Source organism: Pantherophis guttatus, chromosome 2 (genome assembly GCF_059756535.1).
Source record: "Pantherophis guttatus breed Tessera chromosome 2, ASM5975653v1, whole genome shotgun sequence".
Classification (NCBI taxonomy): Eukaryota; Metazoa; Chordata; class Lepidosauria; order Squamata; family Colubridae; genus Pantherophis; species Pantherophis guttatus.
This window is the reverse complement of record NC_142064.1, coordinates 139,048,923-139,064,455: the sequence shown is the minus strand read 5'-3', so window position 1 is coordinate 139,064,455 and position 15,533 is coordinate 139,048,923.

The window sequence follows — 15,533 nt, the reverse complement described above, 5'->3', positions numbered from 1 at the left end:
TGTTTCATTTTCTTATCTCATGCTTTTAATTTCTTTGGCTTACTCTCTCTTTGTTTTTCTTTCTTATCAGTGAATAAAATTGCTTGAGCTGTAAGAACATAATGTGACGGATATATATGTATGTATGCATGCGTACAGATTTCTGCACAATATTATTATTAACCTTGCAATCGGTAACCACTAATCTTATTACACATGCTTGTTTAGTCTCACAGTATGGCATTGAATCCTAATCTGATGCTCAATTGGATCACAGCCCCACCATTCCACAATTAAGAAATGCTATTCTATGTCACAGTAGGAAAACGTACAGAAAAGTTTGCATATTTATGAAGGGGGATTACTGATATGGAAGGAACCAGAAGAGGGAGCTGTGAGCAAAGAATAAATCAGAACTAGAAGAACGTCACACGGCAATTTTGCATGCAAATGAAATAGAATAGAATAGAATAGAATAGAATAGAATAGAATAGAATAGAATAGAATAGAATAGAATAGGATAGAATAGAATAGAATAGAATAGAATAGAATAGAATAGAATTCTTTATTGACCAAGTGTGATTGGACACACAAGGAATTTGTCTTGGTGCTTACACTCTTGGAGTACGTAAAAGAAAAGTTACATTCGTCAAGAATCATAAGGTACAACACTTAATGATAGTCATTTTATTTATTTGTCTTTCTTTGCAGTTTTCCACACATAAATGTTAACATGAGCTTCTAGACCCTGAGTATAATTAGCAAGAACAGTGTAATAGTCATCAAGCACGTTGGAACATATGAAATGCCCTCTTACACATTAATAACAATATCATTAGATTATGGGATTTCTAATAAAACAGCCCCAGCCATACTTCAAGAAGGAGGACCGAGTAAGGCCAGAGACCACAAGGACTTCAGAAATATGTACACAAACAGGCACACAGACATACGACATGCACACAAACATTCAAGAAACCCGAAGCAATTCAACGGACTCACAATGGACACAAAATTCTGCCTGCCTCAGTCCAGGAGAGCGGAGGGACCGTTAAGGAATGAGCAGGAAATGTGAAGTGAAGAAGTGAACACCATATCCTAGATTAAGGCATGACTATAACCCTCAATCAGGAGTCCTCCTTGACCAGATTGATTTGCCTGGTCTAAAGATAAATGTTAGCGGTTCATAGATATTACAGTTATATTGAGGAACTGTATATGCGCACTCAGAGAGAGGGAAAGGAAGAAATTGCCATGTCTAACCTTTGGTCTACAAAGATTTCAGGAGCAACTAAACCTCTCAGGATCTTTGAGCCTATAAGAAAGAGATTATGAAGCACGGCTCTCTGAGGTAGCCCTCAGAAGCCATACGTTGCTCCAAAGCCACTCCTTTGGAAAAGAAAATTAAGGTACTAACAGCACATGGATGGTAGACCCTACTCTTCCTCTAGAGTTCCTCCACAGAGAGACTAGCTCAGAAAGAAAGGACAACATGTAGACAACATGTTAACAATGTGTTACTTTCCTAACATGGGTATATAATATTGGTTGAGGAAACGTTTTGCTCCGGTCACAGATTATGTAACTGAAGGAAAATGTGAAGGCAAAAGAAACGTCAAGTTCTCTTTGAACCCACAGCAGCTTTACAGTGACTCTCTTAAGATTTATAGGCCTGCAGACTTAACAAGTTACAAGGGTTTCCCCCACCCCTTTTTTTCCCACCTACTTGATTGTTATAACCAAGTACCAATTCATTCTTTCTATCTTTGTCTGCCTCTCTTCCTTCCATAGGATAGGCAAAAAGCGAAGGCAGTATAATTAACCTGATATCACAGATTTGCAAAATTGCCACAGAAACTACAAAGGCTGGGAAAAGGCTGTGTTGGGATTCAAGTGCTGTTGTACAGTATTTGGGTATATTGTGTGTAAATGGTGGGAGGCCTATCTGGGACTAAGAAGGACATATTGAAATTATAACTAGACATCTCGGAAACTTTGGATAAAAAAGTGAAATCACTTTACTCTTCATTTTCCTACAATACTTGCAATAAAAGAAGGTGATGGCAAGCTGTCTCACGTGGAAACACATGGGTTCCTCGAAAGCATTTTATTAAACTAGCCTTCCAACAAGGCAGATGGAAAAATATAAAGCCAGCTCCAAAGATTTTTTCCCCCTGATCTCTCCAGAGTGCAGATAATCCTCACTTAATAACCACAGTGGGAACCAGCAATTCCATTGTGACTTAGCATCACATGATTGTGATGGGCTTGCAACTTCATATCCCCCATCATTGCTAAGCAAGTCACCTGCAGTTGTTAAGATCAATTATATCAGGGAGATAACCTTGGTCGGTAAGGACTGATAATCTTGGTCCTTACGCTCCTTATGCACGGTCACTCATGCCCTCGTCACTTCCCGCATGGACTACTGTAATGCTCTCTACAGGGGGCTCCCCTTGAGGAGCACCCGGAGGCTCCAACTGGTTCAGAGTGTGGCCGCGCGGGTGGTTATGGGAGCGACGTGGCGTTCCCATGTAACACCTCTCCTGCGCGAGCTGCACTGGCTCCCGGTGGTCTTCCGGGTGCACTTCAAGGTTTTGGTTACCACCTTTAGAGCGCTCCATGGCTTAGGACCTGGGTACTTATGGGACCGCCTTCTGCCACCAGTAGCCTCTCACCGGCCAGTACGCTCACACAGAGAGGGGCTCCTCACAGTGCCGTCGGCCAAACAGTGTCGACTGGCAGCCCCCAGGGAGAGAGCCTTCTCTGTGGGGGCACCTGCCATCTGGAATGAGCTCTCCCCGGAGATACGGAGGATCCCGGATTTACGCACCTTCCGCCGTGCCCTCAAGACCTTTTTATTTCAGCAGGCTGGCCTGGCCTAACTTCCCTTTTAAATTGTAAATTGTAAATTTGTTTTAAACCATTAGGGGTGTTTTAATTTGTTTTGGTCCAAACTATTTAATGGGTTTTTATATTGTCTTTTAAATTTTGTAATTTGTGTGTTTTATCTTTGGCTGTTCACCGCCCTGAGTCCTTCGGGAGTAGGGCGGTATATAAATCTAATAAAATGAAATGAAAATGAAAATTGGTCCCTCACCCTTTGCACATTAACCAGTTGGGCAAACTAGCCAGGTCTTCTACTTATTGCTCTATCAGGACCCCTCAAATCCAGCAGGACCCCAAATTGTGGACCTGCTCCTGCAGTGGGAGGGTGATCCTATTCAAAGCCAAAGTTGGAATTAGATTCGAGTCAGATTAAGCAGATCGGCAACAAACAGCAATTTTGTCTTCCAAGGATTTAATCTGAGCTTGTTTCAACCCATCCAGGCCTTTACAGACTTGAGGCAGCAAGCCAGGACTTTTCTAGCATTCCAATCCAGCCCAAAGTAGCAAAGTACAGTTGGATATCGTTAATTAATTGATACTCACAGATAAATTTCATCAGGAGCATCACATAGATGTTACATAGTATAGAGAGACAAAAGCAAAACTCATCAATCCTACACTGAAGGAACCATGTGTGTAACATTTCTTCCTTCACACACCCTACCTGGAACCACCCACTTAGTGGCAATATAGTACCTCAAAGCAGGGGTGGGATTCTACCAGTTCGGGCGAACCGGTAGCTCCGACGATCAGATGGGCCCATCCCCCCACCAGTGGTGGGTTTCAAATTTTTTTACTACAGGTTCTGTGGGTGTGGCTTGGTGGGTGTGGCTTGGTGGGCGTGGCAGGGGAACGTTACTGCAAAATCCCCATTTCCTCCCAATCAGCTGGGACTCGGGAGGCAGAGAATAGATGGGGCGGGGCCAGTCAGAATTTTTACTACCGGTTCTCCGAACTACTCAAAATTTCTGCTACCGGTTCTCCAGAACTGGTCAGAACCTGCTGAAACCCACCTCTGCCCCCCGCCCCTGCACTTTACTGACCTATATCTTCTCAGCTGATTTGCGCAGCAGAGCAGATTGCCGTGCCTCAGCTGTTACTCCCCAGCAGTAACGCAGAAGGTAAGTTCTCATAAAACTGTGCACGCATGCACGCACAGAGCACGCACGCACACGTGAAGCATGCGATCACCAAGCCGGTTGTTAAAACAGCAGGATCTCACCACTGCCTCAAAGCCCAAATCTTTGCAGGTGTTCAGTGGGATACCTGGTCACTGATTTCAAATTTCAATGAGATTTCTAATAGGGCTAAGAGTAATCATCCATCCAGGCCCTATCAAAAATCATCAAACAGTCTTCACAGAATGTTGTTTCCATCCCATGCCCACACCTGAATCCTGACTTCAGCTGACCTAGAAAATCTATTCCCTCTGTGATCCTCTGCAGCTGGAATCCAGCCACTTTCTTAAAAACTTCCCCTGGAAAAAAAAGAGACTGAAGATTGGCAAATAGTTGTCTAAGGAGCTATACTGAGAGAAGGCTTCTTCAGGAAGAGGCATACTACAAACCTATTTAGGAGAATGGACACCAGCCATCAAGAAGCGTTGACCACCTCGAATCTAGTTACACATGCCCAGCTTTACTATACCAATATGTCAGGGTAACATGGATCAAATGCACAGCTGATGAAGCTGAAACTGCAGAGGGCTTTATTCGCAATCTCAGTTTTCCCAAACTTAAAAAATCTCAGATAATATTTCAAAACAGTACCCTGGTCTGCTCTAGTGGAAATCTCCAAGTAGAGACAAATTCAGAGCAAATGCAAGTGATTTATTTTGTCTCCAAGCATATCATAGCAGCCTGCAGGAGGAGCTTCATTTCCACATTTCCAGAAGAGGAAGTAAGCTACCCTGAACAGAAGTGATGGATATGATTCTGTAAGAGCAATAAGACTGAGTGGAGTGATGAGAGCACTTTGCCACTGTTATGTCTATCACACACTTCTGAACATGGATACATAGCCACAATCAGTCAGGTCCATTCTTTGTTTTTTTCCCACTCTATCATTCAAGGCCTCGCACGTTTCATCTGTGATATGACGATGGGGTGATATGATAGCAGTGTTCCAATATCTTAGGGCTGCCACAAAGAAGAGGGGCTCAACCTATTCTCCAAAGCACCTGAGGGCAGGACAAGAAGCAATAGATGGAAATTAATCAAGAAGAGAAGCAACCTAAAATTTTGAGGAACCAGTGATGTTGGAAACATGGGAAAAAATCTGGGTTCAGAATGTTAAATTTACACAGTCGCAGAATTTGAGGGAAAATTTCTATAAAATGTTTTATAGATGGCATTTAGATCCCCAAAAATTGTTGTGTATGTACCCTAATGTTCAGCCAAAATGTTGGAGATGTGATTGTTTAGATGCTACATATTATCATGTTTGGTGGACTTGTAGGAAAGTTAAGGCTTTTTGGATAAAAATTTGGTGGGTCATGCAGAATGTTTTGAAGAAAAAAATTCAATTTTCTCCACAATTGTTTTTACTGGGAATAGTTAAGGGTTTTACTTTGGGTGAAACAAAGTTGATATTGTATATGATAACAGCTGCGAGACTATTGATAGGTAAATATTGGAAGAATGAAGCTTTGCCCACGATTGAGGAATGGACTTTGAAGATGGCCAGTTTTGCAGAGATGGCGAAGATTTCAGCATTTTTAAAAGACTGTTCACAAGAGACTTATGAATGGGAATGGAAAAAGTGGATAGATTATGTTCAGAACAAATATCAAACTAGGAAGTATCAAATAGCTTTTATTTGAAAATGATATTTTAAGATAGATATATCTCAGTGTAATTAAGATGGAAAAATTATAAGGAGGAGGGAGGGGTTCAAGTTTTATATAAGTTCTATATTAAGGGTTTGTTTTTTTTTACCTGATATAACTATATTGTGTGGAAGTCCGGGGGGAGGGGAGGGTTAGGGAGGGTTAGGGAGGATGGGAAGTTTGGGGTGGGTAGAGGGGGGGGGAAAGGGGTGAAAATGTAATTGTAAAACTTTTGCAATTAAAAAAAAAAAGAAGAGAAGCAACCTAGAACTAAGAAGAAATTTCCTGACAGAACTATCAACCAGTGGAATGGGTTGCCTCCAGAACTTGTGGGTATTCTTAACATTGGGGGTTTTTAAGAAAAGATTGGACGGCCATTTGTCCAGAATGTTATGGGGTTTCCTGCTTGAGCAGAGAGTTGGACTAGAAGTCCTCCAAGGCCCTTTCTAACTCTGTTATTCTATTATCTTCTGTAGCAACTCAATAACTGAACTGGCTGAGATCTACAGGAGAAAAAAGGCAGCTTGGGGACAATCTTCCCCATTGTCATTGTTATCTTCACATTCCAAAGATCAGCAAGATATATGTTTGTTTGTTTTTTTGCAAGACTGAAATCCTGAAGCTGAATCCTGAAATCCTGACGGCCGTGGCCAGGGGGACTTTTTATCAGGTCCACCTGATTCGCCAGTTGCGTCCTTTCTGGATCGGGACTCGTTAAATACGGTCACTCATGCTCTCGTTACTTCCCGCCTGGACTACTGCAATGCTCTCTACATGGGGCTCCCCTTGAGGAGCACCCAGAGGCTCCAGCTGGTGCAGAATGCGGCCACGCGGGTGGTTATGGGAGTGACGTGGCGCTCCCATGTGACCCCCCTCCTGCGCGAGCTGCACTGGCTCCCGGTGGTCTTCCGGGTGCGCTTCAAGGTTTTGGTTACCACCTTTAGAGCGCTCCATGGCATCGGACCGGGGTATTTACAAGACCGCCTTCTGATACAATAGCCTCTCACCGACCAGTACGCTCCCATAGAGAGGGGCTTCTCAGGGTGCCATCGGCCAAACAGTGTTGACTGGCGGCCCCCAGGGGGAGAACCTTCTCTGTGGGGGCACCTACCATCTGGAACAAGCTCCCCCCAGAGATACGGAGGATCCTGGACCTGCGCACGTTTCGTCGTGCTCTCAAAACTTTTTTATTTCAGCAGGCTGGCCTGGCCTAACTCTCCTCTTTTAAATTTTTAATTTGTGTGATTTTATAAATTGGGTGTTTTAATCTGTGTTTCAGCCAAAATATTTAATAATTTTAAGGGATTTTTTAAAATATTTGTATTATCTGTATTTTATCTTGGCTGTTCACCGCCCTGAGTCCTTCGGGAGTAGGGCGGTATAGAAATTTGATTAATAAAATAATAATAATAATAATAATTAATTAATAAATAAATAAATAATAATAAGCTCCTCTAGTTACCTTAGAATAGATTCCTGAGTCCAATGTCCAGTGGAGAAAATCCTGGAAATTGGAAGTAAATCCTATTTAAAAAAAACAATATATCCTTTCTAAAAATAAAAACTGGTAGAACAAATCTAACTGCTTATACAGGTTCATTTATATATAGGGGCATGGATAAAACAACAGCATGGCTACAAATGCAGAATTTAGTGGAATTTGTGATTTGTCTTTAGGAGTGATTGCTCTAACTACTTAGGAATAGGCATTTTAGCTAGCATTGACCTACCTGTAACAATTCAAGCAGTTGGGATTGTTTCTTAGCATTGATTTGCATGGGCAAAGGAGAAATTATATTTAATGGCTAGTAGAACATAGGCCATTTTATTCCTCTTCACCCAATGACTTCTCTTCTCCAAGCCAGAACAACTTTGTATTGCTGGTCACAGCAAGGAATGAGCCCACAAAGATTGGAGGCTAAAATTAACTTCGGAGTTAAATACTCTAAATCCTGCTCAGGGCCATTTTAAGCAATGCCACAAATTAAGACGTCTTCCATAGCTAAGCCTAGGGCAACGTGCAAGCTGTCACAGCTTGGGAGGTTAAATCCCCAAGGCCGAAAGCTTTCATCCTTTGAAGTGACCAGAAACAGTGTCAGAAAATTTCCACGTGTCCTAGCATCTAGAGGTATGCCATGTCATGCTGCAATGGAAGTCAGAGGACGCAGCACAACAGCCACTACTGGAGTGTTTCTGGAAAAGCCTTGGTTAAGTGAAGTAAGGGCAGCCCTAAAGGACATCTTCTAAGACAGGCTAAGATACTTGATCTCCAAAAAAAGATTGAGCCAAGGTATTTCCATCAGATATCACCTTCAGTTAATGAGACGAGTTTGGACATTTTGACAGCAATTGATCCCACTAGTTCTCCAATCCTCACTTTGAATTACCAAACAATGGAGCAGCCATATCATCCTCAGGTATATATTTTCATTTCCATATAAATAAGGCCATTATGAGGGTTCTTATTTAATACGTAAGATGCCAAGTAAGTTAGAAAATGATGTCTGTTTTTTATGTTGTATTTTCATATCCAGGATAGGGTATGATTCTATGATGTTTGATAATATCACATTTTATAAATTGTCTATTTGCTGGAGGGGGAGTACTTTGTCTTATTGTTTTTATGATGGTGTGACCTTTCTTATGTTATTAGTGGAGGCAACTTATAAATAATTGTTAACAGATAAATACATTCCCCTCCTTGTCGTGGTTTGGGACTATGTACTCTTTTTCAGATGCAAGAATAGAAATGACCAGTAGATGGAAGCAGAGTGCTAAGAGTTTTCTGTATCTCTATGCTGCCATCTAGGGGTCATTTGGACTTTTGCAATTGCGATCTGATACGTCTAGTGTATTATATTGTTCTCACAACAGAAAGGAAATGGATTTAACTATAAAAGGAAGGAGCTGCTTAGCAGGCTATTATGTTTCAATTGCACAATAAGATAAGGCTGTAAATGTGTGTGTGTGTGCATGTACATATGTGTATGGGTGCAGTTTATAGTGTTTGCCTAGTTCATATGATTTTTAAGGTTTTTCTGCTATTTTTGGATTGAAACCGGATGTGTTCTAACTCCCATTTTGCAGGTCATTAGAAGTTGTTGAATATGTATTCTGCAACTATTTTATGATGAATTAGAAAGGTCCATACCAGGATAGTCAGGTCTTTCTTATTAAATAGGTCTTCAAAGCAGGAAGTTATAACCGAGACATATACTGGGTATTGTCAGGGGTCTAATACATTCCACCAGAATGGATTCATTTGTGACAGAGAAATATTAAAAAGAAATGTATACACGGCTACAGGAAACAAAGTGATATTTCAAAAATAGATTTAATGGAAGAATTGTTTTCAAGAGGAAGCTCATTCATAAACCATTTAGCCAGGTCCATGTGGCTTTGGTTCTTGAAAATAGTTTTATGATAAAAAAATATCTCTGGGAATCTGCTAAATAGGATATTTGGCTTATGAACTTCGATGTTAAATATTTAAATATTTCTTACGGAATGATACTAACTACTAGCTAACCCAGGCCTACCATATTTGGGATATACAAATCCACATGATTATGTGATGACAAGAAATTATTAAAATCTCAACAACCTCTAGATCTCTATTACCATCTCTAGTGGTCATTCGGGTGGGGGGGGGGTTGCTTGCTGTCCGGACATGGGTCTAATAAACTGTTATGGAAAGATTGGGGAAAAAAACAAATCAATGGGCAGGTCTGCTGTATAACTGATATGTTAAATGCAACCCTGTATATGCCCACTTAGAAGTAAAATGAATTCAATTACTGCTACGTAACTGGTTTACCATGTTGTAAATATAATTCTTCTTATAAGCATCTGCCCGATAAAAATCAGTGAATACTATTAGTCTTTATTCTCATTGTAAAATATTAAGAGGGATGGAACAGAGGGAGAGAAGGTAACATTAATAATAATAATAATAATAATAATAATAATAATAATAATAATAACTACTACTACTACTACTACTTTATTGTCATTGTACGTGTATACACAGTATACCCATACAACAAAATTCACTTAACACCCAAAGACTAGGTCCAACACACATAACAATCCCCAAACACACTCTCACCCACCACAATTCCCCACCCCTAAACCACCCAAACATTCACACAACAGACCAAATAATACTGTCCAACAACTCATTGATGGTGGCCCTTTAGTTCATTGTTGAGTGCAATTATAGCTCTGGGATAAAAACTATTCAGAAAACGTGTTTTATTTTAATCCTTCTAATAAATCTGAGTGAATAGCATATTCAGTGGCAAGGAATATATCAGGAATATATTTTATATCGCCAAACTACATATGAAATAGGATTTGATTGCTAGAACTTCTGAAATCTTTGCCAAAAGTAATTGAATGGTCCAAGGTAGTCAAGAAAGGAAAACAGCCCCAAAGCTTATCTATTCAATTTTCATCTAGGCCAATATCATCATCGTGCATCTATATCTCTGGATTATTTTACTATTAAATTGAGAAGGACTTTCTTCTGAAACATCGTTAGGTTGGATTGGTGATAATGAGAACAAAGACATCTGGAAATCTTAGGAAGGAGAGAATTTTGCAGGACCCAAATAGCCAGTTCCTGTTAGTTCAATGAAAACTAAGGTATACATGCTATCGATGATAACCAATCTCCAATTGCAAATATTGGTGGAAGAAACAGACAGTTATCTTGCCTTGTAGGAAGGTAGTGTATGTCCCAAAGGTGCTTTTTCAGGATGCAACTGGACTTCCTTGTTTTTTCTTTGAAGACGTTTCACTTCTCATCCAAGAAGCTTCTTCAGCTTTGACAGGATAGTGGGAATGGAAGGATTTATATATGAGAAGCGAAACGTCTTCAAAGAAAAAACAAGGAAGTCCAGTTGCCTCCTGAAAAAGCACCTTTGGGACAACCATGACCTGGATGACTGAAAATCTTTACAGAAAGTAGTGTATGGCTTCACATTCAGCCTGGGAGAATTTAGGACAAGGGGAAGCCTAGAAATCTCAGGACCAATATATTTTATGGTTAAGTTCATGTTGATATTGATTGAAAAGAACCCTCACAATTTTACATCGGGATCCTAAAGCAATGCAGTCAAGGATTGTTAACACAAACTGGAATAAAAAATTTACAGGATTGTACTTACTGCATGTAGTTAGTGTTTGGAATTGGGTCAATGCTAAGCTATTGTGTTTGAAGGAGACTCTCTATAGACAGTGATCTTGAAATATGAAATGGTTTTTAAAATATTGGGGTACAATATGAACATTTTCCTAAATCCTTGATGTGCAGCTAAATATGTATGAAAGTATTGGAGGAGTCGGGGAGGTGGGGAAGCCCTTGCTCTGTCCTTTTCAGACCTAAAATTCAGTGGCTTGTTTCTGTTACATATCTACTGTGAAGTAGATATGTAACAGATAGATATGAGGCGACTCCCTAGGTGGCTCAGGGGCTAAGACACTGAGCTTGTCGATCAGAAACCCTAGTATCGGTTTCCTGTGTGAGCAGGGGGTTGGACTAGATGGCCTCCAAAGTCCTTTCCAATTCTGTTACTGTTACTTCGAGGTGGTGGTTCATGGAGACACAGGTTGAAAACAAACCAAACTCAGATTATGCATATTTTGAATCTAGGCCGCTGCAGAAGAAAAAGAACATTTCTCTGTAAGACCTTTGGACTAGTTCAGAATAAGCCCTGTCTTTGAACTGATTTGCACTTCCTGCTTTCCCAACATCTCAAGGACACACCACCTATGGTGGTCCAGGGTAAGAACGGATGATGTCATCCTCAGTCTGCCCTTAATATGGGAGGCCACCTCCTATTCAATATTACACAAGTGCTCTTGTCTTACACAACTGTTCCGAGTGGTTGTTGTATATTTTGGGAGACGCCTCAATTTCACTCTGGACACCATTTTGTTTTAGGCTTTGAAGCGGTCTGGCATAGAAGGTTTTTTTTTACTCCGAGTTCAGTAGAGAGTGATGAAATGCCTTTTTAAAAGAAAGGAAGGAAGGAAGGAAGGAAGGAAGGAAGGAAGGAAGGAAGGAAGGAAGGAAGGAAAGAAAGAAAGAAAGAAAGAAAGAAAGAAAGAAAGAAAGAAAGAAAGAAAGAAAGAAAGAAAGAAAGAAAGAAAGAAAGAAAGGTGGACTATTTTTTTTCCTTTACTTCTTTCAGCTCAGTAAAATTTGACAAGTGGCTTGTTTTGAACTATAAAATTATGGTCTCCCCCTCTCTCTTACTGTTTTCACTCACAGGAGATGCCCCAGAAGGGAAAATAATAAAAAAGAAAGGAAAAGAAAAGAAAAGAAAAGAAAAGAAAAGAAAAGAAAAGAAAAGAAAAGAAAAGAAAAGAAAGGGGAGGGGAGGGGAGGGGAGGGGAGGGGAGGGGAGGAGAGGAGAGGAGAGGAGAGGAAAGGAAAGGAAAGGAAAGGAAAGGAAAGGAAAGGAAAGGAAAGGAAAGGAAAGGAAAGGAAAGGAAAGGAAAGGAAATCCAACAATTAGGACTGAGTTAATTGTTGTCCAGGCAGGACATCAGCTAAAATAGAAAAAAAAACATTCAAGTCTTAACAAGAATTTACAGCTGTTTATGTGCAGAGAGACAAAGACTGTTTTGCAGAAAAGCTCATAGGCTGTTTTGTGGAATTTTGGCTGACTGCAGACCATAACCAGAGACCCCCTTTCTGTTTACCTTCATTTTTTTCTTACAGCATTAGAATAGAATAGAAAATAATAATAGAATAGAATAGAATAGAATAGAATAGAATAGAATAGAATAGAATAGAATAGAATAGAATAGAATAGAATAGAATAGAATAGAATAGAATTCTTTCTTGGCCAAGTGTGATTGGACACACAAGGAATTTGTCTTGGTGCATAAGCTCTCAGTGTACATAAAAGAAAAGATACATTCGTCAAGAATCATAAGATATAACACCTAATGATAGTCATAGGGAACAAATTATCAGTTGAAAGGTTTTTTTTCTTTTTCTAACTCCTATTAGCCAAATGCAAACTCTGGTCTTAGAGAAAAAGGCATTTTCCTTTGTACTCCCTGCTGAATCCCCTAAGCTAGGCCTGTTAACTTTCCTGTTCACTTGCTCATTTTTATCCAGAAGTTGGATGCACGCTCATTACTATTCCATACTCATTGCAAATACATCTTGAAACATTGCTCTATAGGGGTAGTTTTCGTTTAGTGACTGTCTCATGCAACAACTCTTCGCAATTATGTGATGAAAAAGTAACTTTGCAACCAGTCCTCACATTTCTGATCTAAAGGAAAGGAAAGCTAAAGTAAGATCATAAACAGGGTCATGGTTTCCCCTAGTGATGACTTTGCTTAACAGCCAATTTACCGGTCTCAGCTGCGCTTGCTAAATGTAACCCTCAATTTACAATCACAATCGGTATCGGTACTTCCATGGCTGAGCAAGGAAGTTATTGAGTCATGCCTGATTTTACCTCTTTTTTGTTATGGTTGTTAAGTGGATCACCCTGGTTGTTAAGTGAATTGCATGATTGTTAAGCAAATCTGGCTCCCTCCCAATTAATTTTGCTTGTTGGCGGTCGCCAGGGAAGGTCACAAACGGAGATCACATGAGCCTAGGACACTTTAATTATCATAAATAAATGCTGATTGCCAAGTGCCTGAATACTGATCTCATGACCCATAGGGATACTGTGACGGTTGTAAGCGTGAGGACAGGTTGCAAGGCCCTTTTTTCAGTGCTGTTATAACTTCAAACGGTTGCTAAATGAATGAATGTAGGTCAAGGATAAGGTGACCAGATTTTAACATTGGTAAAGAGGGACATTGTGGGCGTGGCTTATTTTGTGGGCGTGGCTAGCTGGTCATATGACCGGGTGGACGTGGCTAGCTGGTCATGTGACCGGGTGGCCATGGCTATGTGTATAGGGTAAGGTGAACAGATTTTAACATTGGTAAGAAGGACACCATTGTGGGCGTGGCTTATTGTGTGGGCGTGGCTTGGAGGCCATGTGACTGGGTGGGCGTGGCTAGCTGGTCATGTGACCGGGTGGCCATGGCTATGTGTATAGGGACTACTCAGAGGGCTGAAAAGTCATTTCTGACAGGTCCTCACACTTTTGACTGGTCCTCACACTTATGACCATCCTCACATTTATGCCCGTGCAGCATTCTTAACAACCATGTCACTCATTTCACAACTGCTTCTCTTCCCCATGGTGACAAGATAGGGCAAAAACGTAAAATTTGAGGACAGTCGTAAGTTCGAGGACTGGTCAAAAGTGCGAGGACCAGTCAAAAATAACTTTTTCAGCCCTCTGAGTAGTCCATATGCACAAAAGGACTAACCAGAGGGCTGAAAAAAGTCATTTCTGACAGATCCTCGCACTTTTGACTGGTCCTCACACTTATGACCATCCTCATATTTATGCCCGTGCAGCATTCTTAACAACCATGTCACTCATTTCACAACTGCTTCTCTTCACCATGATGACAAGATAAGGCAAAAATGTAAAATGTGAGGACAGTCGTAAGTTCGAGGACTGGTCAAAAGTGTGAGGACCAGTCAAAAATAACTTTTTCAGCCCTCTGAGTAGTCCATATGCATTAAAGGATACAGCAATAGAGAGGGATGAAGGAAGGGAAGGGAAATTAGAGTAGGAGTGAGGGTAAGAGGGGGAGGAAGAGAGGAGGAGAAGGAGAAAGGAAGAGGAAGTAGGGAGGAGAAGAAGAGGGTGGGAGGAAGAAAAAGTAAGAAGGAAAGAAAAGAGAGAGGTGGTAGGTTTGAGGAGAAAGACTGCTGTACAATAAAAAAGATGAAAGGGAAGAAAGCCAACCCCAAGCAAATATAAAGATATTAAGATAAAGAATGAATTGTTAAACTTTAAAGAATAAAAGAGAACAAATATGAATAAATAGCAATAATTAGAAACACACATACAAACATACAATGTATTTTCTTTGAACAGAATATTTGGCTGGTTCACAAATTTAAACAGCGTTTAGTCATTTCAATTAAATTTACAATTTCTATATTTCCTTTTTGCCATATTTATTCCTCATCTATTTTTTAAAAAAACCAATATTACCCTTCATCCTCATCTCTAATCTTAATCAAATTCAATTTTTCCCTTCTATTCTATATTATACCCCTTCCCATTGTCATCTATTTTTATATCCATCCTCACATTGGTTAATTATGTAATTATGTAATACAGTTATTTAATACAAATTCAACATTTTAATATAAATCAATTAGTTATATAACTATCTTTTTTGTATATTAATCAATATGAACATGAATATTCCAATTATTTCCATGCAATCCAATTTCTTACAAATCAATTAATTATATTTACCAATAATAATAAACCAAATAATTTCCCCCATATATTCCTCCAAACCACAACTTAATTGCTGGGTCGCCCGCCCCTCCTCCCATCCGCGCGGCATCAGCCTACCCTAGCCCAGGGCTGAGCAATTGTGGCTCTTTTACAACGTTTGGACTTCAACTCCCGCCGAGCCCATTCTGGGGAATTGTGGAGAATTCTGGGAGTTGAAGTCCACAAGTCTTAAAGCTGCCAAGGTGGGAGACATCAAGCATGAGGCTGGCCAAGTATCCTCCTTGAGAGACAACAGTTGAACATCAGGAGAGCTGTAAGAGGGCAGGGCTACATTTGGAAATTTTCGCATTTTTGCAGGTGGTGCATTACGATCTGGTGTCTGCAATGGAGAGCAAAATCCGGCTTCTTCTCTCCGCTGTAAGGGCGGCATCAGGATTCCACCTTGGTATATTTGCAGCACAAGGCAGCCCTCCTCTCCTGTCGCT